Source organism: Pinus tabuliformis, chromosome 1_2, assembly GCF_031772625.1.
Source record: "Pinus tabuliformis cultivar Carrire ecotype Pingquan chromosome 1_2, CPIR1, whole genome shotgun sequence".
Classification (NCBI taxonomy): domain Eukaryota; kingdom Viridiplantae; phylum Streptophyta; class Pinopsida; order Pinales; family Pinaceae; genus Pinus; species Pinus tabuliformis.
The window spans coordinates 1,341,863,773-1,341,889,418 of record NC_142298.1 but is presented as its reverse complement, the minus strand read 5'-3'; the positions used below and the strand labels follow the sequence as shown (position 1 = coordinate 1,341,889,418).

The window sequence follows — 25,646 nt, the reverse complement described above, 5'->3', positions numbered from 1 at the left end:
ATGATGCTTTGATTTCGACAAGGAACAAAGATTACGAGAATCCGCAGCTGTCGAACGACAAAGGTAAAGATCAACCAAGTAGTTCGACAACAACTTCGACAGAAGTTGTACCACCCACTATTCCTGAATTAACAATAAAACCGCCAAAGGGAGTAGTACACAAGTCGACATTTAATCCTCGCGCCAGAGCAGCGCAACATTATAACATAGTGGAAGATTTGGCCCAATCGCCATCCGCTATGTCGACCCTTGAGGTACTGCAAAATTGTCCATCCCAAAGGCAGGCTTTGTTATCAGCCATTGGTGGGGTTGATCCTAAGGATTCCAATCTTGTATCCTTTGACCACAAAGGATACGATCCTCAGTTACCAGCGCAACTAGCTTTCCTTATTCAAGTGAAAGCCCTCAACAAAACTGTTCACCGAAAAATTATTGATGAGGGGGCGTCTACATGTATTATGTCGATGAGTTGCTGGAAAACTTTAGGATCTCCAACCTTGTCGCGATCTTCGACGACGTTAAAAGCATTCGACGGAAGGACATATACCCCATACGGTATCCTAAATAACTTGAAGGTTGAACTAGGGGGAAAAACAGTAGAAATAGATGTTGAAGTCATCGATGGGAATCTTGATTACAACATCCTACTAGGAAGACTGTGGATATATGCCATGGCAGCTGTTGTGTCGACCTATTTTAGAAAGATTGCATTTCCCTTTCAGGGGAGGATTACAATCGTCAACCAACAAAACTTCCTCCCCAATAGTTCACAAGTTACAGGAAGCATTCCCATGATCCATGGAAGCCCCCATTCGCTTCAGAATATCGGAGTAGGCCTACTAAAAGATCCTATACTAATGGGAACTTTTGCTTTTCCACCTCCAATTGATTTGGCGGAAGTAGCATCGATAGGAACCTGCAACATGATATCTTCCACAAAGATCTCACGAAACGATATCAACATGGATCATGCAATGGTTTTGCCCCTGAGCCAAATAGAAATATTGTAGCAATCAATGTTTCTAGCATGGGAGGCAAACCCAAATCAACGCTCGTCAAGCATTTGGGTAGATAGGTCTAGAGAATATGGAACCCCTTCAGATCCTTGGTCGCGAGTGCATGGAACCGACGAAGGAATTCTACAATCAATGATGATTGAAGGGGCCCCATGGAATGATCACCACCATCGTTCTCTTCTTTCAGAATACGAAGAAGATACTCAAAATGACCTTTATCACCCTTCAGTATTTGAATTCCTATAAAATACTGTAAATACGGTGGATTCCGAGCGAAACTTGTCCAATATTGAAGAGACTATAGCCAAAAATATCTCGACTAAAACAAATGTTGTAGAGAATATTTATGTCAGCAAAGGTAGTTCTCCTTCAGAACTAGAAGTATATAACGCTCTTTTTCGCGAATTCAGAGATGTCTTTGCTTGGTCATATGATGAAATGCCAGGCATTGACTCGAGTATCGTTGAACATGAAATTAAGATGTATCCAGATGTCAAACCGGTACGACAACGGCTCAGGCAGGTGCACCCCAAGAAAGCCGCTGCCATTAAGGCAGAAGTTGAAAAACCTTCTCCATGCTGGTTTCATCTACCCGGTTCCTCTAACCGATTGGGTATCGAATATTGTCCCTGTTATGAAGAAACAAGGGAAAATTAGAGTGTGTGTCGATTATAGGGACGTAAACCAAGCTACACCCTTCATCGACCAGATAATTGATGAATGCGCCGGATGTGAAATCTTTTCATTCATGGATGGATTTTTCGGGTATAATCAAATAAATATCCGCCCACAGGACCAGTCAAAGACTGCATTCATTTGTCCGTGGGGCACATTCGCATATCGAAAATTACCCTTTGGTTTAAAGAACGCAGGGGCGACGTTTCAGAGGGCAATGAATTATGCCTTCCATGACATCAAGAACATCGTTCAACCATACCTCGACGACCTTCCGGCTCATTCGCGAAAGCGGACTGATCATCCGCAGCATTTAAGGGCGATATTTCTACGTTGCCGACACTACAAGATAAGACTCAATCCGCACAAATGTGTATTTTTGTCAGTTCTGGTCGTTTACTTGGCTTTGTAGTCTCCAAGGATGGGATTCGTCTCGACCCTTGCAAGGTCCAGGCAATCATCAATTTGCCTCCACCTTCAAATTTGCTTCAGATTTAGAAACTCCAAGGGAAAGCAAACTTTCTGAGGAGGTTCATTCCAAATTACGCCGAACTTGCTAAAGGTTATACACGTCTTTTGAAAAAGGAGGTACCCTTCATCTGGGATCAGGTTGCGCAAGCTTCCTTTGATGCTTTAAAGGATTCCTTAATAAAAGCATCATTAGTGTACGCCCCCGATTATCAAAGAGATTTTAACCTGTATCTAGCTGCAGCAGATACAACCATCGCGATGGTTTTAGTCCAAGAAGTCGACGGAATTGAACACCCTATATATTATTTAAGTAGAAACTTAAATGATACAGAAAGCAAATATTCTTATGTTGAAAAACTAGCGCTTGCAGCTGTTCAAGCGATACAAAGGTTTCGACATTATGTCCTCTTTCGGAAAACTACCATTCTATCAGATTGCAACCCCATGACTTATATATTGTCGCGACAGTTGCTGGGGGGCAAATATTCAAAATGGATAGCAATCCTTCAAGAGTTTGATCTGGAATTTGTAAAATCCAAATCAAAGAAAGCTCTAGTTTTCGCAGAATTATTGTGCGATCTCCCATCGTCGTCCAACGATGAAACATCCGAAGAATCAATCGTGGACGAGAATTTGTTTCTGATATCTACAAGCAATCAGTGGTATGGAGATATAATAATTTATCTCCAAACCCAAAAGTTCAGGCCTAACACCTCTCACTCTGAACAAAAACGTATACGATACCAAGCAAAAGACTACATGATCGTCGGTGATATGCTTTACCATCGTGGTGTCGATACAGTTCTGAGAAGGTGCCTCACCCATGAGGACGCCGAAAAAGCCCTGAATGAGTGTCATTCAGGCGCGTGTGGGGGGCACCAATCTGGATATGCAACAGCACAAAAAATCTTACGAGCAGGATACTTCTGGCCAACCATGTTCAAAGATTGCATAACCGCAGTCAGAAGTTGCCATGCTTGTCAAATTTTTGATAGCAAAACCAGAAAACCACCCGCACCTTTACAGCCAATAGTAGCTGTTGGGCCTTTCGCCAAATGGGGCATCGATTTCATGACATGTAACCCCACCTCGACCGGGGGGCATGGGTATATTATAGTCGCCGTTGACTATTTTACCAAAAGGGCCGAGGCGATGCCTACATTAGATAACACTGGTGAAACAACTGCCCTTTTCTTTTTCAATCATGTAGTCGCCAGATTCGGCGTACCACAGGCTAAAGTTACGGATCATGGATCGCATTTTCGCAATCACATGATCGTTGAATTAGCTGCCAAGCTAGGGCTATCTCACGACAGCTCTACCCCGTATTATCCGCAAGCCAACGAACAAGTTGAAGCGATCAACAAGGTCCTGAAGCGTATGTTGCAAAGGATGATCAGAGTTCACAAAAGAAGGTGGCACCTAATCCTGTACTCAGCCTTGTGGGCTTACCGAACATCAGTAAGGAATGCGACCGGGTTCACACCTTGCCAACTGGTATATGGCCTGGAAGCAGTCTTACCAGTCTAGTGCGAAATCTCGTCTCTTAAACTCGCGATCGATCTCCTCCCCGGAACTTTAGAAGAAGAGGCCCGTTTCTTGGAATTAATCCAATTGGATGAAACCTGTCGTGATGCCGCTTTGGCTAACGAAGCCCATAAGAAACGAGTCAAGGCGCAGTTCGACAAAAATGTCAAACCCCGTGTCTTCTCAGAAGGTGACTTGGTCTTGCTTTACGACCAAGAATCCGATAAATTGGGAACAGGTAAATTCAATTCTTTATGGATGGGCCCCTATATTGTTAAACGAGTGTTAGCAAAAGGAGCCTACGAGTTAATGGATTATGACGGAATTCCACTGGCGCAACCTCGTAATGGGTTGTACCTTAAACGTTACTATGCTTAAATAGTAACCAATATGCTTTTGTTGTATTTTGTTTTCGCTAAAGTGGTCGTTTTGGTCGAGTAATCCACCTTTTTACATTTATTGCAGATGTCAAACCTTTTGGAGACATGTGTGGGATATGCCGACGGAGCGAGTCGTAGTTCGCGGAACTTGTCCTCCGCAGCCTGGGCCATTTTTGATCCAAGCGGCGAGCTAGTAAGTTTCAGAGGTGTATGTATTGGTCAATCAACGAATAACATCGCTGAGTATAGCGCGTTGATAGAACTGCTTTCTGATGCCATCACCCATGGTATACGCCGACTAATCGTCAGGCTAGACTCACAACTCATAATACTACAACTCAATGGTATATATTCCATCCGCAACCCAACTATTTATCGCATGTTCCTAAGAGTTAAGATTTTGGAAAGACAATTTGATTTAATTCAATACCAACATATTTCCAGAAACTTAAACACATTAACCGACTCATTAGCAAACTATGTGTTAGATAGACATTTGCGACATTTATAAAAAGAAACACATCATCGATGTTATACATGTGGATCATATAACTCAACCAGAATAAAACCCCGAAAATCAAAATATATATATATAAGCTGTTTATGGTTTACATATAATGTTCTGTAACCAACACAAAATCGGTCGCATGACCCAAAAACTCAAAAATGCTAGGGGGCACCCTAGTCTAGTGATGCTCATGATAGCACGTCACGGCCTGTGCGATCATGCGTAAGAGACGAGTCCATCGTCTAGGCACACCAGTAGTATGCCGCTGCAACTGTAGAGGTAACTCGTCGATCCTCACATATGGAATGCCGAGAGTAAGGCTCTCAACCTGCTCCTGCACAGCTGAGAGGGTCTCGGCCACATCAAGGTCACGAAGAATAACCCTCCCGGCAGCCTCCCCTGCTGGGGCAGCGGCTGGCGCTCTCGGGCAAACTACTGGATGAACAGGACCAACATCTGCATGCACACATGAGTTTGATTAAAGTCTTGATAGAATAAAGCACAAGGACATTATGAATAAAAACAGTAAACAGTGATATGGTCGAAGATTTTACCAATAGCGCCCCACTGCTTGCCATCCGGCAGTACCAAATCCGGATCACCCCGGAAGTCCATGCCAACATATGGATACTCGGAATAGACCATCTCCTGATGCTCAAACCACCTGAAGAAGGTATCAGAGAAAGAAATCTGAGATTGACCAGCATGTCTAGACATGTGATCAACCCATCTCTGCATGCGTGGTTCAGTAGGAGAAGGCAAGTCAAGTGCAATGTACTGTGGCTGCATCAGTGGTATCTTCTCCAAAGCGAAGGCGGTCAAAATAGAACCAAACCCAAAGTTCTTCAACTTCCCGTCCTTTACCTTGGTCAACTGACTTTTCATCTGAAGAAGTACTGCATCACACCAGTTGAATATTTTCGGTTGGAGGCACTCCAAGGCATGCTGCACATAGGATCTGTTGGCTACATGAAGAGACGCACTACCGGCCATCCTACCAATGGTGTACAGGATAGACCTGAGGGACCTGTCAGCAACCTCACGGATAACGATCTTGCCGTCTTTACTCGGCTGAGATCCTTCCCTGCAATACTGGCGGACATAATCTCTCACAGAGTCACTCCCTCGGGCCGAACCTGACAAAGAAATGGGGGCACCCCGCCTTGACAAGCCAGTCAAGAAGTAAATGTCTACTGCGGTCAAGGGGATAGATTTGCCCCTAATCTGGAACACTTGGTTGATAGGATCCCAAGCATCGAGCAAATATTGCAGCAGGTGGATCTGCTGTCTCATGCTAGAGATGCGGAAGAACTTCAGCAAACCACAGTTCCGCAGCGCGTTCACCGTGACCGGATCATGTAGGGCGATCATGTCCTCTTCTTCATGTTCTCGTTCTCGCCATGTAAGGGTCATTTTGCTCAAATATCTCTGAAAAACAAACATGAGAGGAGTTAGATCCTGGTTTTGATGAGAAACTGACAAAAATTTTCATCAAAAACTGTGCAACAAGACTCTTTTCTGTGCCTAGTGCACCTGCCCAGTGTTCCACCTGCGTTGAAGGTCAAACTGCCTTCATGCTGCTTGACATTCAGCGCAGGTTTCGAGTGCACTAGGTGCGCTGATGGCAGAGCGACCCCATCAAACCCTAGGGGCTCAGAAAAGTAGGAAATCAAGCACAGAATGCAGAAAAGAAACCATGAAATGAAAGAGCTCGAGTTTAGCTCCTACCTGGTCCAGACGGCGCTGAGAATCGTCCACAGAATCTCCCGGAATCAGCTGATGAAAATCAAGGGGGAAGAGGCACCTCCAAAGCTCCAACAAACCAAGTTCAAATGAAATGGTAAAATGAGAGGTAAAAACACTTTTTAATTGCTTTTTACGTAGTTCAAAGCGAAATATTAGGGTTTTAATCTCATTTTCAAACAAATGTTATTCATTTCTAACTAGTTTGGTGCAGCAATTGAGGGTACAGTACTATCTTTGAAAAGGGCAAAACTATTTATGGTAAAAAATCAAAACTAGACCATGTTATTGAGCAGTTTTAGCGTATAGTTCATGCTCGTTAAAAAATAAACATAAAATCGAGCAGTTTTAGCGTATAGTTCATGCTCGTTAAAAAATAAACATAAAATCGAGCAGTTTTAACACATAGTTCATGCTTGTTAAAAAATAAACATAAGATCGAGTAGTTTTAGCACATAGTTCATGCTCGTTAAAAAATAAACATAAGATCGAGCAAGTGTTTCAATCCGCGTTTAAGTTCGTTTAAAAAATGAACCTCCGGTAAATAACCACTGCGAATGTAAATTTATCAGCCATTAAAGCCTTGGTCGTGTTTGCACCGTCACCTCCACTTTTCATTGGCCGATTATTCACCTCCATTTGATTGTTTACCCATTTTGAGGAACAACTGCGAAGAGTGTTTTCACTAACCATCCTTGTGACACTGCCGTGATTGGAAAATTCCAACCCTTACCTGGAATCAGCTGCTAACCCGTTTCATCACTCGTTCCTCGAAAGACAAGTCTTCTTTAAGCTCTTTTCATCTGACTCGTAAAATATGAAAAGATTGCCGAGTTTGGCCTTCCAGCTCGTTAAAGCGACCGGAAGTGCTATCCCTCCTCTAGATTTTAATCTTTTTGGACCCGAGGGATTATTGCACAAAAAGATCGAGCGCTTGTTTTGTTCGGCTCGTTAAAACTATCGAAAATCCATCCCTTCTGTATTGTTTTATACTTTTTCGGACTTAAGGGATTAGATGATGAAAAATGAACTTTGGAGTTATCTTTACGTACCTTTTCAAACTCTCTAAAAATGAAAAGGACCGAGTTATCTTTGTCGTTAGACTCGTTAAAAAACATTAATAGCGACAAACTTGTCTTTAGACGAGAACGAGTTTCACTATCGCTAGGCTCGTTAAAACATAGCGATGGGTTTGCCCGAAGGGCAAATTATAGAACAAGCATATGTTATCCTCCTCAAGCTTGACAAAAATAAAGAGGTACTGGTCAGAAATGACTGGGGAAAATTGGGAAGAAACTCAAAGAACTTTTATTGGTAGCAAGTCACTCTTGAACATGACACTTCCACTCCGTGCCTGAGTCGGGTTGGGTTGTTTCATTCACCGGTCACATCGCCATGGTCTCGCCATACCATCCACCTGTGGGGTAAATGCTACCAATCCATCACACAAGTGTCGCTGATATGTTCAAGAGAAGTCATCCAGAGAAGTCAACCGTGTCCCATCCACTACCATACATTATCCTTCATCCTTTCATGACCGCCACCTTGAACCATATATCATTAGATCGTTTTCACCTCCATCAAAATCATTTGCTCCGTTCCGTGTCACTGATGTGGGATACATTAAGGCCCTCCTTTGACGGATCGCTTCTTGTCGACATCAGCTCATTATCCAAGAAGTTGATCTAGGAACACACCCTTCAGTACTTTGAAGCTTGCATGCCTCAATGGCAAGTTTCTCACTTCCGGCGACAGGTATACATCAATGACCTTCGACCGAAAGATTTTGCGTGGTGTTCGACGCCAAGTCCTTTATTCACACCACGTGAATTGTACTGCAGTACCTTGAGGGTCATTATCATTATCGGTGATTCCTCTCGCGCTTGTTAACAGTTTACATCATTGACTGGTAATCAAGCGATGTCTTTCCATGTTCGACTTCAGAACATTTCTCACATGGATCGACTTGTACTTAGAGTGAAGATCGAATGAGATTGAAGACCCCGGATCTAGTTTCATCCATCCGGGCTACGATATATATTCAGAAAAAATAAAGACATTGACATGTACAGCATTACAGCAGATAATCATCCTACCAAAAGGATGATGATTTCATCAAAATCATCAGTCTGCCATCAGACGATTGTCTGTTCTATGTACAGAAAAATGAATTTATAAAGCTGAGCATGGGAATGCCCGCCTCAGCTAGATCATGAAAGCAGTATGAAAAATAATGTATTGTATTGTATCTTATTACAGGTCTCCTCCTAGCATTGGAAGAACTTCGGATCCTCCTAATAAAGCATTTCACCCAATAAACGGCCTCATACTTTAGGGGGCAACTGTTATAGACATTTTTGTGCCTTACAGCATTGAGCATGAAATGTCCATAATCCAAGGGATCCAAAGTCCCTAAAAGAGTTGTTCCTACCCCTAAAGGAACAAGGTCAACAAAAGACAACTTCTCCCAGAAGTTCTCCACCAAAAACCACTCAGAAACAGTCAATTCAGGATCAATTCAGAGGCTCCACTAGCTGCCTGCGTTGAAATGCAGAGGTTACACTGGCTAGGTGCACTGCAATGCAGGTGGTAGCACTACCAGGGTGCGCTGAGCGGGAAATGACAAATGGCAAGCTCATTCAACGAGGTGGAAAGACCATGGAAGCTTCCAGAATCTTCTCCAATGACACTTGCCTCAATGAATTCGACTAGTGATGAGTAAGAGGCTCTCAACCTCCAAGTGGAAGCAAGAACTGACAGAGAGAAGCCACAAGTCAAAACATAAGCTGACTCATCCTCTCTGCTTACATCTATATATGGATCTCTCACCCAGAGGTTCAGGAGGCTGGAATTTTGTACTTTGCAGAGAATTGCTGCTGGTTTGAGATTGAGATTAGTACATTGGGTGATTTATGCTTTGTTGGAGGAGAGGAAGGGATTCCTTTGCTGGGAGGTAGATGCTGGATCGGGACTCACTTGGTTGTATCTCCTCTTGAACCTTGTTATCATATCAATAAAGCTATTTGAGTTTCTCCTATATGCTGGTATTGCAATGATGTTTCGTTATATTTGCATATTTAGTTTATATCTGATCCTAAACTAGTTATGAATGTGAATCTATATCTTTGGTGTAGTTTTCCTCTCTTGTAATCTTGCAGGAACTGGGTGAAGTTGGACCAGTGAAAGAGTAGGCAGTGAGAAGCGAACAAAAGAGAGAGTGATTGGATCGACAAACTAGTGGAAGACACCGGTTAGTTACATCCTTCTTTCTCTATTTACATCTCATAAAGAAGAATGCTCAGATAGTTTTCCTTGTTTGTTGCTAAGGCACTATCACCTCTTAGAGTGGGATAGGGGCATTCCGAATTGGATACTTTTCCCAACAACCTCTGCATTTCAACGCAGGTAGCTAGTGGAGCCTCTGAATTGATCCTGAATTGACTGTTTCTGAGTGGTTTTTGGTGGAGAACTTCTGGGAGAAGCTGTCTTTTGTTGACCTTGTTCCTTTAGGGGTAGGAACAACTCTTTTAGGGACTTTGGATCCCTTGGATTATGGACATTTCATGCTCAATTTTGTAAGGGAAAGCAAGTTTTCTATGTATTGGATCTGCAAAGTACAAAATAAAGAATTGAATTTACCTGTTCCCAATTTATCGGATTCTTGGTCGTAAAGCAAGACCAAGTCACCTTCTGAGAAGACACGGGGTTTGACATTTTTGTCGAACTGTGCCTTGACTCGTTTCTTATGGGCTTCGTTAGCCAAAGCGGCATCACGACGGGTTTCATCCAAATGGATTAATTCCAAATGTCCAAATGATGAAGTCAAGACCCCACGAAGAGGACCCCAGTGTAAACATGGTACTAAGGAGTGGTGCAACCACCAGAGGAGGTGCGAGGAAACAACCTTGAGAATATGAGAAGGGTCGCGGTGCTCTGACAAAGGAACCTGACTTGGAAATAGAACAGGCGAAAGGGACGTCTAAAGAAGCTCAGAAGAGCTTCACGGAAGTCTCTACCCTAGGTGATAGGGATCCAATTGAGCCGGGAATGGATCCCTCTATGCTTACCACCCTTTTAGAGACATGTATGAAGTTGCTACGCGATAATAGGGTGGTTAAAGGACTCCAAGAGCTGATTACTAGATGTGCGAGATTAGGGTAACTGCGCGTAGTTCGGAAAGTGGGGAAACGTGCTCTACACACTAGGCGGGAGATGTGAATGATGGCACAAATCGGTGAATACGAGATAGACTAGGTCATTTTGGATCTAGGGTTAGATGCGAATGTGTTACCTAAGCAAACGTGGGAATGTGTAGGCCCGCACTACAGTGGTCTCCTATTCAACTACGGATGGCCAATCAGCAAAAGATCTTACCGATGGGACAACTGCAAGGGGTGACAGTGGACATTGAAGGAGTAAGTACACAGACCGACTTTGAGGTAATTGAAATTGTTGATGAAAACAATCCTTTCCCTGCATTACTAGTAATAGATTGGGCCATGGACATGAATGGGGTCATCAACTTAAAAATACGGAAAATGATATTCGAGAAAAAGTCACTCCGTGCCATAGTTCCATTGGACCCAGCTGAAGGAGCGCACTACACCGAGCCAGTGCGCGATGAGGACAATGACAATGAACTGGACTGCATCTATCAAATAATAGCGCAAGACCAGGATTGGGGGAATCCCTCAATGGACGAAAGAATCTCATGGGAGCATGATAGTTCCTGCATGTCGGATTCAGATGAGGAGATTGAAAGATGGTAGAATAGATTGTAGGAAGTCACAACACTCAACTATAATATGATGATTAGTTCATTGTGGCCCGTAACCACTGAAGTAATACAACGGCCAATGGATAACGGCACAACAAACGAGGAGCATTCCGTCAACCTTGGTACTTCAATCATAGAGCAGGAGAAGCATAGTGCGACGAAAAAAGCATCGCGCGCACCAGTATGGCGTAGGAAGAGGAGGTGCAGTGAGCATGCACGTAGGAGGTAGTTATGGGTTAAATGACTTCTGTGACGACCAGGGCAGCCACGATATAATAGTTCGAGTACCTGTCTACAACAGAGCCCACAATGGTATGAGGTATCATCGACCCAACGACATCTATGCATCACAAAGGTTCACTCGGCTAATAAAATCCTAAACCAAGCAGGGTGTGCACAGAGAACTCTACCCATGAATAAACACACTAAAATCAAGGCACAAGAAAACTTGGATGAGGAAATCTAGCAGTCGTGGGAAGCCATTCGGCATGGAAATGTGAGACTTCACGAGCTAGAGGAAGCGGGGAGCAGATTAAGGAGGAAAAGTGCGAGGTTGGATGAAGAAATTGACAAAATAAAATTCGGAGTCACACAAACGGGCTGCATGAAAGAGCCACTAAGGGAACTGGACCTGACCGGCCCTCCTACACTACTAGCACAAGCCGTGACCCTGCTATCATGGTTGCGACTGCACCCTAGGGCACAAAGGAGCACAGACCGCAATACGCTACCAGACTCAAAGGAATGTGAAGGGTGCCTGCAGCTGGGGCTAGCAGGGAAGAGGAAGGCTCACATGAAGGGTGTGATCACCTGACTATCCATAAGAGGCCTAGTCTCAGCGCTCCACGCAGTTGAAAGATGGCGTGGGACTATAAAACAGGCTGCAGGAAAGATACACGATTTGGCCATGGTGCGCAAGGCCAGTCAAACACATAGGATGCATTCGCGTACCAAGGGCTGCGTTGCTGAGGGGGAAGGATGGAAGGTCACTGTTGTAGGTGCTGTTCATGATAAGATATCCCATTTAAGACGTCGAGGAGTGGGCAACGGGAAATTAAGGCATAGGGGTAATCGCCAATATCGCATTAATGAGCCACGAATAGGGTGAAAGGCCAAATTTGAATTTGAAATCATATATAACAAGCAAGGGAAGGGGCACACAACAAAGCTTGATCATTCAAAGAATAGGATGCCCTAGGTTCAAGCCAAGAGGAGCAAGATGGATGACACACCAATGGAAGAAAGCTTGTGGTTTCAGGCAATGCCAAAGGAATTGCGAGAGGTGTTCCTCAAGTTGATAACCACGAAGGAGGTTCCACAGAATCCTACACCACAGGCAGCCAAAATTCCTAAATCACCTAGGACGCCGCATACCAATAAGGACCCCCAGATACCAGGACCAATAAGGAGGTCGCTGTAGCATCTATGATTTAGCAAGCTCACAATGGAAGAAAAGGGCAAAGCTGTTACAATTGAAAGCGACGAGGAGGAAGAGGGACCTCCGACCTATGTCAAAGAAATAGACCCTAACGAGGAAGGCGAAGCAAATATCTAGCCGGTCCAACGACCCAAGTATGTTCCTCCAAGAAAAGGGAAGGCTAAGGCCCCTACAAATCTGGATGACATTGAAAACAAAATCATCACCCCGTCTCTTCCAAAAGGGATTCCAATTGAAGGCATGGTGACTGGCTGTATTTTGACGATGAAATTTGAAGATTGGGACCTTGCAGATACAAAAAAATTTCCCCATTTGGCGACTAGCGAACTGATGGAGCAAAGCGCAGAAGGGACGGTTATGACACTTCAGCCAAAGGAATGGCTGCGAAAGGTGGAGGAAGCCAGGTTGCTCTGTCTCCTGTCCATTCCCCACTTTCTCCGGCCCCCTATTACAATATTGGTCATCAGACAGCTGCTCTGTCTGGTACATGATGGATACTTATGGATAGATAAACCCATCCACATCACGAAAGAACTCATTCATAGGATCTCGCAGCTCCCCTGTGAAGGAAGAGACCCCAGGGAAATCATTGATAAGAGTGGCGATGTGACAATGACAGAAACCCTGAAAAAGAAATACAAGCTGGAGAAAGGATAGTGAGGGTATACTATTGACAATATTTTGGACAAAGCAGTCCGCGTTGCTACCCAGTTGCTGGTAGGGAAAGCGAAGCGGAAATGTCATAGCAACGAGGTTCCAGCGATAGTCGTCGCACTAGCTGAGCAATGCGCAGCAAGGGAACGGTTCAATTGGGCGCAATTCTTCTGTGACGAGTTTTTGATCAACTGTAGGGAGGTCCAAGAGGAGGGCAAGACCTTCCACTACGCGTGGCTGCTATTGTCCATCGTGCTGGTTACCAGTGAATTACCCAAAGACAGCCAGTTTCCCTCTTTGGACCAGGATTGGCCAGAAGCTGCCAAATATGCATCACTCTGGGCGACCAAGGGTGCTGCAAGAATCTAGGGCATCAATATTTTTTGGATACTAATGGATGCAAACATCTGCAATGGATCACCCAGCAACCTCGGCTGTCCAATGAAATATATGACAGTGTGAAGCACATCGCCAAGTTTAAAGCAGACATGCACTTTGTCTACATCTGGGCGCGCAAGGACCCCGACTAGACATGGACCACACTTCCTTTCATTGCCATTAACAAAGCTATCGATGCGGTATTGGATACTTGGCCACTGGAATGGCGCGGACCAGATGTGGTGGGGTGCGATGAGGCCGCTATCCAAAAACAGAAGGCTGAAGCTAAGTGCGCAACACAACAAAAGAGGAACGAACATCACGCTGCAGAAGTACGGGCGGCTTGGGAAGCGGCACAGACTTCGCAAGGCAAGGCACCAGCAGGAGGGTCTGCGACGACAAAGGATGAAAGTGGTCTGAAGGTGCCCACCAAGACGGCCATGGATATAAGGACGGAAGGAACGCCGCCAACCACCACGGGTGTGCCCTTAAAATGGCCACAGCCGATAGAATAGACAAAGCCGCAGAAGAAGGGCAAGGCATCTAAGGGGGACGGAGGAATGACTACATTGACTGAGGGTGACCTAGGTGACATAAGGGACATAGTTTGTGAAGTCACCCGAGAAGCAATAGACGAGGCCATGTCGGAGCAACAAATTGTGTTGGGGGCGCTCTGCGCACAGATACAGGAACTTGGGACACAGGCATCATAGCCGGGAACCATCACTACTCATGGAGTTACAGGTATGTCAGCCACTGAGCAGCTGCTAAAGGCCCAAATGGCTCATACTATCGTGATCCCAGCAGGAGAATTGATAACAGAAAATGTGGCGGATAGAGCTATGGTGGGCTGGCTTATGGGGCTTGGATTAAATTTGGTTGCCTTCCCATGCGAAAGCTTGTACCAGCTCCAGGACAACGCAACGATGGAGCTCCGTGCCAGGGAAGGACGCGTGGAACAGGTACTCAGCGAACAGAGAATTAATATAGAATAATTGAGCCTCCAACGGGATGAAGCCGTCGCACAGAGTCAGCAGTTGGAGCAACTTGTAGGGGAAGCATGTTCACGGGCCCCTGAGCTAGATATTGTAGCCGAGTTGCCTGTTGGCATACGAATCCACAAGCTGGCTAGTAGGTTCCGTGAAGCAAAGGAGGAGGCCGCGAGGATTCAGTTGGATCTCAGCTTGTAGATCGCAAAGCTGAAACTAGAAGTACAACCTTCGATGCCACCAGAGGTCACCGAGCAGCGCAGAGGCATCATTAAATCTGGGCGGGAAACGATCACACGTGCCATGAAGGAGTGCGCCGACTTGTTGGATCAGTCGCTTATTATGCTCACTTCACTCTAGGAAGATCCAACCATACAACGACTGGAAATGGAGGCAAGAGAGCTCTAGGAAGCCTATGATAATGTCAAGGGAACAGTGCAGACGTTTCTATTACATAGAGCTTGGCCAAGATGAGCGAGGCCCAGGCCTTGAAGATACAAGCTGATGTTTCTCGATAGAAGGAAGTAGTGATTAAAGAACATCTCCAGCCATGGGTTGATGAGGCATTCGCGGCTTCCACCATTATCGAGCGCAACGTGGCACACATGCAGGCAGAATATGCACCTGACGAAGCAACTGAAATAGAGACTGAGGTGTCAGCAGCCCATGTAGAATAGGTACAACGGATTGCGGAAGAGTTTGCTACAAGTACAAGCGAAGCACAGAAGTTGCTGACTGACCTCTGTGCAAAGATTGTCGCACCAGCCGAGTGACTCGGGATGAGTCATGATGATTGTGTTGGGGGATTGTTGGGTAGCGAAGGCCCCGCATAACGGTTTTGGTGATCAAAGCCCGCAATTTTGGGTAAATGTATGGTAAAGACTCCATGAGATGCGTGGAGCGTGAAGTGTAAGGAGTCAAGTCAAAGGGTTGTTTGCCCAAAAATAATGTAAAATGAGTCGGCCTATCCATGGTCCGCGGACCATGGAAATGTATAAATAGAGCAATGCTCCATGGTTAGAAGTTAGTTTTTTTTGGAAAAAGCAATTTTTATTTGAAACGTAATGGGCTTGTAGAGAAAGAAGTCTTGGAGTGTCTGTAAGTCTGAGTCAAGGGTGTTGGTAGAGAGATAGAGGCTCTATAGCTGTGTGCACAGAGGCCTAGTAGAGTCCGTAGCTATGTGCATAGACCCCTGCAACTGAGTGCGTAGGGCGGATCTGGTTGTACTAAAGAGAAGATCAATAAAGATAAGAATTTCTGAGTCATTGTCTGGTTTCTTTCGGATCTGTTTGTTGCTTATATTATGAATTTATGCATGATCTATTGTATGAGCTTATATCTTTCTTTATAATTGCACGCATGGGGTTTTAAGTTTAAATGTTTGCTTAAATACTGTAAAGAGTATATCTGATCTATAACAAACTCATAAATAATAACTCTTAAAGAAGTGCCTTATTCTGGATCTGCGCGGAAGTAAAGTAGCACAAAGCCTCAGAACAGTTCGCAAACCCTCCAGACCACATCAAGACATTCCAAGGGTGCGGAAACTTGGCTCCAGCACCCTCCCCTACTACCTCAGGTGAGACTTCAGTCCGCGCTCCGTGGGATGTTGCCGAAAGGTCCAGTAGCTATGGGATTTGTTTGGCTAATAACGCTTCCAAACCTGGGTCAGGGCCCAATAAGCCAACAGGCATTATCACCCATTTTATATCGTTGCGAGGTGACGTTGCGATGCGATATATCACAATCGTAAGTCGCATTGGCCCGGGGGTCCGTCCTTTGCCTGGTGGCATTGTTGACACCAATCCGCCGATATCGGTGATCGCAATAGCGCATCGGCCTGAGGTCCTTACCTTAGGTTATATGCACAAGCCTGCCTCCAACTCGATATGTCAGGGATCAGAAATCGGGGGTTTCTCCCCTTTCTGCTTAAGTCCACCTTTTGGACCTCCTTCGATGCGATTTCCCTTTATAAAGGTTTTTTTTTCCCATTTTAGGGGATTTTTCCTCTTTTTCCAAAGAACAAAGGGCAACTTCTTTTTGTGATAACTTCCGCATCCTAAGTCCATTTTAGCCCATTCAAGTTGCAGTAGATTCATAAGGAAAAGATCTCTGCAATGGGGCTATTTCCATGAACTTCCTTAGACTTTAATTTTTCTTCTGTGAGGAACACTTAGACTTAGACGTCTATCCAAAATCCATTTTGGATCATGCCTTCCCACTAAAGAACTTTTGGTCTCCAAAAGACTGATATACTGATCTGAATAGTAAATGAGAGTAACAACACCCTCTTCTTTCAGCCTCCACACACTTGCCTTTGTATAGTGCCTCTAAACCAAAGTCTCTGACCACTTTCCCTCCTGGATGTGCTGGTCCTCCTGGGAAGAACTCCGTTCCTCCTTGGCTTCCTACAGAACTCCTGCTGAAATGGTCATAGAAGGTAGTTTGAACTGTTCTGCCTTGATCATTGATCCAAGGTGGCTCAAACAAATGTGAAGTACATCTGCTCAACAAAAATTTCATTTGTACCTGTTTGACAAGTTGTCAACAACAACTGTTAACAACAACAAAAATACAGACAACAACTGGATGGCCTAAACTCCTGCTTCAACAAAAGAAATAGATTTCACATCTTGTGAATGCCTCCATGCCTTACATCTGCATACAAATGATGGACTAAATAACAAGCCCACAAAACATACCTTTAAAACAAATGACCCTTCAAGTCCAGCATGTAAAAAAAAATCATTAGGACTCTTTTTCAAAAGATGAAACACTTTATCATTATCTCCATCTTGGAGACCAAATCAACTTTTCTCAAGTCAATATTACATGCATGTTTAAAGCAATCAACCCTTCAGGTTAATTACACATACATGTTCAAATACAAGGAAAACATCAACATCCATGTGTTCATGCATCTCATTCTCATGCATGCATTTTATCCTTCAAATTTCACTTAAGCACACTGTACTTTCGAAGCTAAAATGAAATATAATGTTGCAGCAAGAAAGTGAGTCTCCTGATCTGCTTCTCCATTCTCCTACTTGGTAGAAACCTGCAACTTGCATTCCATCAACAAGGAAATGCAAATAGATGCATCAATAGACATGAAATCTTAATTGGATAAGAACTCTAACCATTTCTTACCAATCCCTTTCAAAGGTGCTACCTCTGTCTGCACATCAACATCAACATCAACATGTGAATCATCCTGAGACACATCATTCATGGAATCTTCCTTTCCATTTCTGCCATCCTCTCTTTCCACTTTCTTCAGCTTTTGTGGAAGCATTGCTGGATTCAGAGTCCAACACTTTTCAGCAAGATGTCCTTGCTTATGGCAGTAAGTGCAACATATGTGCATCCTCTTGACAACATGATTTGCCTTGTCTAATGGACCTTTGGCTTCTTGCTTCCTTTCGTTCAAAAGTTTCCTGCATGTGGCCATTCTCTTACAACATCTAGAAACATCATGGTTATCCAAACCACAAAAGGAAAAAGCAATTCTTTTCCCATATCTATGTGGAAAATTACCATGCTTTGCATAATCAAAAGGAATATGATAAGAACTAGATTTATACCTTTGTCTTTCACCATTATTGCCTTCTTGAGGATGTGAATCAAATGAAGAAGTGGCTCCCTTTGGAATACCATGAAGCTCTTCAAGGCTGTTTGAGTTTCCACAGTTTTATGGTTCAAGTGTGTGCTTCTGAACACCTGCATCCTGCAAATGATGTTACAAGCTATTACATTCCTCCTGAATACAATCTTCACACTTTTGAGGTAGAGGACATGAAATGAAACTCCTTCTTGGGACTGTTTCAATAGCCTTCATGGAAGCTTTGGAACTCTCTCCATAAGACTGTCCATAGCCAAGACCCAAATATTTAGGCCTTTCCTCAACCATTATTGGCTCAACAATACCTTGTGCATGCTTGACCAAGAGTTTTCATTCATAGCCCATCTTGGACATTAGCTTGGAACCTTTTCCTCTAGTATGTTTTTCAAAAGAACCAATATAAGAATTCTTAGAAGAATTTGAAGACAAACAGGAACTATTTACCTCTTCTTCAAGCTGATACTTGACCAAGACTTTTTTGGCAACAAGGAGTTGTGAATCCAACTCATGCATCCTTCTCAGTTCATATTTGCAATATGAAGTTGCCTCTCCATTTCCTGCAATTTGTCAGAAAGCAACTGCTTTTCTTCCTCCACAGAGTTTAACTGCTCTCTAAGTATGCTGCTCTTCCTTCCATCCTCATATATTTCCCTCGCCATATCCATCATGGTGAACAAGTCTTGCTTCATGTCTTCATCAAAGGATCTTGTGATGAAGGGGGAATTTGAGGACTCACTTGTAGGAGTTGTCATTATGCAAATGAACAAAGAACTTCAAACAAGTTTTATTCAGCAACCTTTTGCAACAAACCTCTTGTGCTTCAAGGATTGCCTTGAGGTCCTTTGGGATAGAAGAATGCCTTCATCCCTTCTTCCTTTTTGTCCTTCCTAGATTGAGATATCAACAGCTTTCCCTTCACCTCTGCAAACTCAGAAAATAGTCAATCTGCAACAAGCATACGATCAATCAGATAATTAATCCTTGATTGCCCAAACACTTTTCAGACAAGCAATCTTTGCTCTGTCAGTCAAGCATTCTGACATAACCTTTTTTGAAGGTGGGGTTGATCAATTTTAGGCTCTGATACCACCTGATATGAAAATGGGGCACTTAGGCTTCTTATCTAACTTACAAGCACCTCTCCCACTTCCAAAGCTTAAATATTCCCAAGTCTATATGATTAACCAATGCGGAAATAAATATGTGCTTGAAAATAAGGTGTATGTTTATGGTTGTTTTAAACTGTTTATGTGTTGTAAATTGATTTGCTTAAACTGATATAAAACATATAATAGTGAAACAATGCAGCAAATGAGCATCACACATAAGACAACAAGTTTAATATGGAGTTCACCCAAAACTCTTGGGATACATCTCCTTGAGCTCTAGTCAACTCAACTAGGCTCTCTAGGATTATGGTCTAAGTTCTTTTACAAGCTCCACACTCAAATCCACTTGTTTACAATGAACACAATGGGTTCAAAACACCATCTTATCCCCTGGCTTGAAGCTCTTGACTATCTGGCTCTAGGCTCTCGCTCTAGCGCTGGCTCTGACGCTCGGCTCTGGCTCTGGCTCTTGGCTTTGGCTTTGACTCTTTGGCTCTGGCTTCTTTGGCTCTGGCTTTGGATTTCTACAACTTTAAGGTCTTTGGCTTTTCACTTGACCTCCAAGTGACTCCAAAGACTCCCTCAGATGCTCTGTGCATTAGCTTTTCTCTCTCTTTACTCTCTTTCTTCTGCCTCACTCTCAATTGAGCTCTTTGCCTCTTTTGAGGTACTTTTCCAACTTTTCGGCTACCCCAGCTATTTCTCTGCGTATCATCATCTCTCTATGCCTCTGCGGCTTCCCTGCTCCTTGTCAGTTCGACTAGTCATCTGGATCTGCGGCTCTATGGCTTCAAAATGCATCATTGCCTGTACAAATGCTCGCTTGTAGTGTGGCATGAGGATCCAAAGCAGTTACAGAGGTTTCAGGGCCTTCTCTTATGCAAAAACCCAAAAACAGAGAAAATTTCATTACACAAAGATTTATGGAAAATACACTATCGGACGTGAAATCCGGACATGAAATTCCCTTCAATCGCCCCTAAATTCCCTATCAGGTCTGCCATTATGTTTCATATCGCATCGGATAAGCGTTTTGGGTAAAATCCCAAATACATGGGAAATACATGAAAAAGCCGACAAAATCCTTTTTATTGGACTTCAAATTATATCGAAATCGCCCTAATATCGTATCAGGTCCGCCTTGGGTCACTTTCACAAGCTCCATCATCGATCTGTGGGATCTCCGATCCAACAATCGATATCCAATTTCAAGCGGCTTAGGAGTAGGGAGGTTACCCGCTTGAAAAGGCAGTTTTCCTCTCTCCTCCGCCAGCCACGTGTCGACCAGTGTGTGGGCTCGGGCGGAGCCAGCACAATATCGCTTTCTGCCTAAGGCCCACCCGAAATCCTGCCTTATCAGAACTCAAATAACATGGCGTCGTGTTTATAATTCCCTTTCGGGTCCGCTTTAGCACTTCGGGCAATTTCCTTTGTATTTCGGTTTTTACACTGAAACATGCTTATACACAGGAAAGTCCCTTTTATCGAAATTCAAAACTTATCGTACCGCGCCTATAGAGTCCATCGGGTCTTGTGTTATCACCCCTTTTATATTGCTGTGAGGTGACGTTGCGATGCGATATATCGTAATCACAAGTCGCGTTGGCTTGGGGGTCCGTCCTTTGCCTCGTGGCATCACCGACGCCGATCCGCCGATATCGGCGATCGCAATATCGCATTGACCCAGGTTCCTTGCCTTAGGTTATATGCACAAGCTTGCCTTTGACCTGATATGTCAAGGATCAGGAATTGGGGGTTTCTCCCCTTTCTACTTAAGTCCACCTTTTGGACCTCCTCTGATGCGATTTCCCTTTATAAAGGTTTTTTGACCATTTTTTGGGATTTTGCCTCTTTTTCCAAAGAACAAATGGCAACTTCTTTTTGTGATAACTTTTGCATCCTAAGTCCATTTTAGCCCATTCAAGTTGTAGTAGATTCAGAAGGAAAAGATCTCTGTAACGGGGCTATTTCCAAGAATTTCCATGGACTTTAATTTTCCTCTATGAGGAATACTTTGACTTAGAAGTCTATCCAAAATCCATTTTGGATCGTCAACCGACCACCGATCATGGCGTTTAGCACCGTGCTCAACTCTTGTGGGCATGAGACTTCTGATTGGCCACTTCTCTATAGAAACTACCTAGAATATAGGCACACATACCAGACACTCTTGGAGGGTCAACAAGTTCCTTATTTTCACCTCCCAAATGCCCTGTTATGCCACCTAGGACACTTTTGTGTTCCTTCAAGCAAGTGTGCCAAGATGATTTGGTAAGCACACTACAGTTGGGCCGATGGGCATTTCAAGGTTGAGAAAATGGTGATAGTACTACAAAATTATTTCTATTGGCCGAATATTCGACACGATGTTGGGATGTACATCAAATCCTGCACTTCTGGTGCCATTTCCAAACTGACCATCAAGAAGCAATGCCTCTATACTCCTCTTCCTACCCCTAGTCGACCTTGGGAATCCATCTCCATGGATTACATGTCGGGCCTTACTTCTACTAAGCATGGAAACGATTGTGCTTTTGTGATCATCGATAGATTCTTGAAGATGGCCATTATGGTGGCCTACAAGAAGAATATCACAACAGAAGCCACTGGTAAACTCTTCTTCGAACAAGTGTGGGTACACTTTGGGATCCCACAGTCTATCATCTCAGACCAGGGCAAAAGGTTCCTCAGTACATTTTGGTCTAGTCCCTAGTCGATGTTGGACACCATGCTCACTAAGTCCACATTTTTCCATCCCTAAACCGATGGCCAGACAGAGGTCGTCAATTGGATGATCGTACATATTCTGCGCATGTACAACTCAAAGCATCCACGCACATGGGATGAGATCCTCACCTATGTCCAGTGCAGCTATAACCAGGCTCTCCATAGCTCGACTGGCCACAGCCCTTTTCAGGTGGGCTTGGGATTCCAACCACTATGTCCCATTGATGTGGCCATACCATTTGCAGCTGCTCAGGTAGATTCGGATCATGTCTAGTTCAAAGCAGATAAGGAAAACAACTTCATTGAGCACATCCAAAATATCCGCTTATAGGTCCACAACATTCTAGAGAAGTAAAATGCCAAGTACAAGAAACGACATGATCAACATCGAGTGCCACACAAGTTTTAGGTGGGTGATAAAGTCTGGTTGCATTTACAGAAGGAATGCCTTACCAGAGCCTATCGGAAACTCAAACCACTCCTATATGGTCCTTACACCATTACCAAGGCTGTGGGAGACAAAGCATTTGAGCTCAACATTCCACGGTTCCTTGGTATGCACCCAATGTTCAATGTAGACTGCCTTTGGCCATACTTTTCACCATTCATGAACCCATTCAACGTTGCAGAACAACTCACACCAACAGAGCTAAACCCTGACTGCATGGAACAGGTCACCACTGATTGGATCATGGACACATAGATTAAGAGTACTCGGCAGCAGAAGATCCAACTATATCGGGTTGTCAAAGATGGGCATCCCCTCCACCAAGGCAAGTGGGTCACTAGGGACCAAGTTCAGCAGAAGTTTACCCATCTCATGGAGGCACTCAATGCAATGGGGACCATTTCTTCCTAAGGGGGAAGGAATGATCCAGGTGGATATTGGTGGCCACCCACCTATTCCACTTTCACCCCCAACACTATATCTTTCAGTTTTTCAGTTTCCTTAATAGTAGCACAGTTTAATATTTTTTGCAGTTTTTTGGATCTTGAACTTCTGGAGTTGTTTTGAGGTCCTAAACGACGTTTTTAGGGAAAACAAAGAAACTAAAAATGTCCCAAACTTGCTTGTCACTTTGTTTTCAGCATTCTCTCCGACAGGTTCGAAACGAGGTATTATGATAGCCAAACAGAGATCGTATGCCAAAGCTACGACCCCAAGAAGTTGATGTATAAATTTACCCAAATGGGGCCCACAGTTTTGGCGCTTCATCTCCTATGGTTAGGTTTTTGGATGTTTAGGGTTTTCCATTGTTTCTCAATAATAAATAGGCCTTTGAGCCTCAATGTAACATAGTTTAGAGGCATGTTGCCGCCACATCTCTTCTAAGAGATAAGCTACCATCAACCCAGCTAGTCTTATTTCCATTATGTTTGTAAGCATATTTCAGTATTTGATATTAATGAAATGAAGTGTTATTTCTACTGCATCTTTGTATTTATGGTTATATATGTAATTTTTTTTGTTCATATTTAAATTTGGATCAGTGGTATTAGAGCGGTCTTCTCTTTGTCCATTTCTCTTTGCATGTCACCAACAAGGTTGGGATATAAGGAGTACTTAGGGCTTGATCTGGTTGAACCTTCGAAATATCTACCTCACAAACCCTGACGATCACCCATGGGGGAAGAAAAGAAAGACGAGGGGGAAGGAGATCCTATCCAAATATTACTCGAGGAGGCCCTCGCGAAACAAAGGAACGTTATGATGGATAACTTTGCCCAGATCCTTCAACGGTTGCCCACTAGAAGCACATCCACATCTAGCAACCACTCTGGAGGCTCCATTCCTTTTAAGATAAGAGTAAAATTTGACATTCCCATATTTGAGGGTCAAATAGATGTAGATGCTGTAGATAAATGGTTAAATCTTCTAGAATGATATTTTCTGTTCATGATTTTTCTAGCTGAGAAAAGATTACTTTTTATCTTCTCAAAGTTGCTCCCCACGTCAAGGAATGGTGGGAAACCTACTGTGAGAAGAAGGATGAAAGTACAATCTTACTTTTTACAGCCGTACCCACTTGGAATTAGTTCTAGGATTCCATTAAGGAGCAGTACTACCCTGTCGAGACCTATGAGGATAAATACATAGAGTGGACAATACTGTGGTAGGGAAGGGACCAAGATGTGTCAGAGTTTACCAATGTTTTTCATACCCTTCGCACGAAGTTGGGTATCAAGTATTCTGAGAAACATTTGGTACTCAAGCACCGGGGCTGCCTACATAGGTACATCCATGACAAGATGGAGTTCCTGGACAACTCCTCGCTCAGCACGACGTATCGATATGTCGTTGTTGGGCCTAAGAATTATTCTTAAAATACATCCACTCTCATTCCATTCACACATTTTCTCACCTCTATCCCACCACCATGTCACCACATTAGCTTCACTTTCATCATTAAATGAGTTACCATTGTGTTTTCCAAAACATTATTAATTCTTAGTATTTTTAAGTGAATTTGTAGTTAAACTTTAGAAAATAATATCCATATACTTATACCTAACAATTAGAATGAGTTTGTTGACATGTGTAGGTACAAAGGAAGCTTCTAAGGCACCCTTATGTGGCACTCTATGTTCAAATTCGAATTTGAGGAGATCATGGACCTCATGGATAAGATCATGGACCTCATGGAGAAGATCATGGAGGATAGGATTATGTGTCACCATTGGTTGAGAGATATGTGGATTTGAAGAGGGAATAGTGGATCCACATTTATGAGGTTGTTATCATAACTTTTGTATAAATAGGAGTGTTATCTCCTTCATTTTTAACTTTGGAATTTAGAATTTAGAATTGAGAAGTTAGAATTTAGAACCTTAGGATCTTATAAGTTGTAATGAAAAGTTAGAATTTGGAATCATTGTAATGGAGTTTTTAGAACCTCTTGGAATGTAGAACTTGTAATTGCAATTTGCAATTGATGATAAATAAAATGGAGCTTCTTTGATCTTCTACATTTGACTTCTCTTTTGATGTGCTTGTGAATCCATGGAAGGGCCCCCACTGTCTAGCAAGTACACTTTTGTTTTGGTAAGCTTTCATTTTATGTTTGTTTGTAAATTTCATTACGTTCATATGTTTGAAATATTAACGAATGACCTTTCGTAAGAAAGTATTAATCTTTCTTTCAATGAATCTGATTTGTTATTTAATATTTGATTTCATTAGTTTAAATAATTTGGTGATTAAGATGATTAGACGTATTAATGAACAATCTCCTGTAAAGGAGATTTAATATTTCTTACACTTGTCACAATGTCTTTAGATTTCATTTTCTTAAATGACTAAATAGGCATTGGAGATCCCAATGAAAGACCTCCTGTAAGGAAGCTCTGGCATTTCTTCACCTAGCTTAGTTTAGTTTGTCTCTAAGTCCATATAAATTGGATGATTCTCGAAGTATACTTACCTGGATTGATAGTAAATGAAACTCTAATTTGCATCCACATTTTAGACCAAACATTTTGGCGCCGTTGCCGGGGAAGATGATTTAGAGGTAGACTTAGGAAGTCATTTTTATTGCAATTTCTTTTTATGGACTAACTTGTGAAACCTGGTGACAGTAGGATCTTCATAAAGGAGTTCAAGTTTGAGATTTTTGATTTTTATTTTTTGTACT

The 25,646-nt window shown here is 43.2% G+C and overlaps 1 long non-coding RNA gene across 2 annotated transcripts in view; it reads left to right on the top strand.

Moving 5' to 3' along the window:
- Positions 1-24,843, top strand: part of LOC149211171 (uncharacterized) — a 120,243-nt gene extending 95,400 nt beyond the window's left edge. The window contains exon 5 of one of the 2 annotated variants that reach the window (XR_016252998.1): positions 24,558-24,843. This is a non-coding gene — a long non-coding RNA (uncharacterized LOC149211171). The remainder of the gene's footprint in view (positions 1-24,557) is intronic. The other variant, XR_016252993.1, reaches the window with a different exon arrangement.
- Positions 24,844-25,646: the final 803 nt, after the last annotated feature.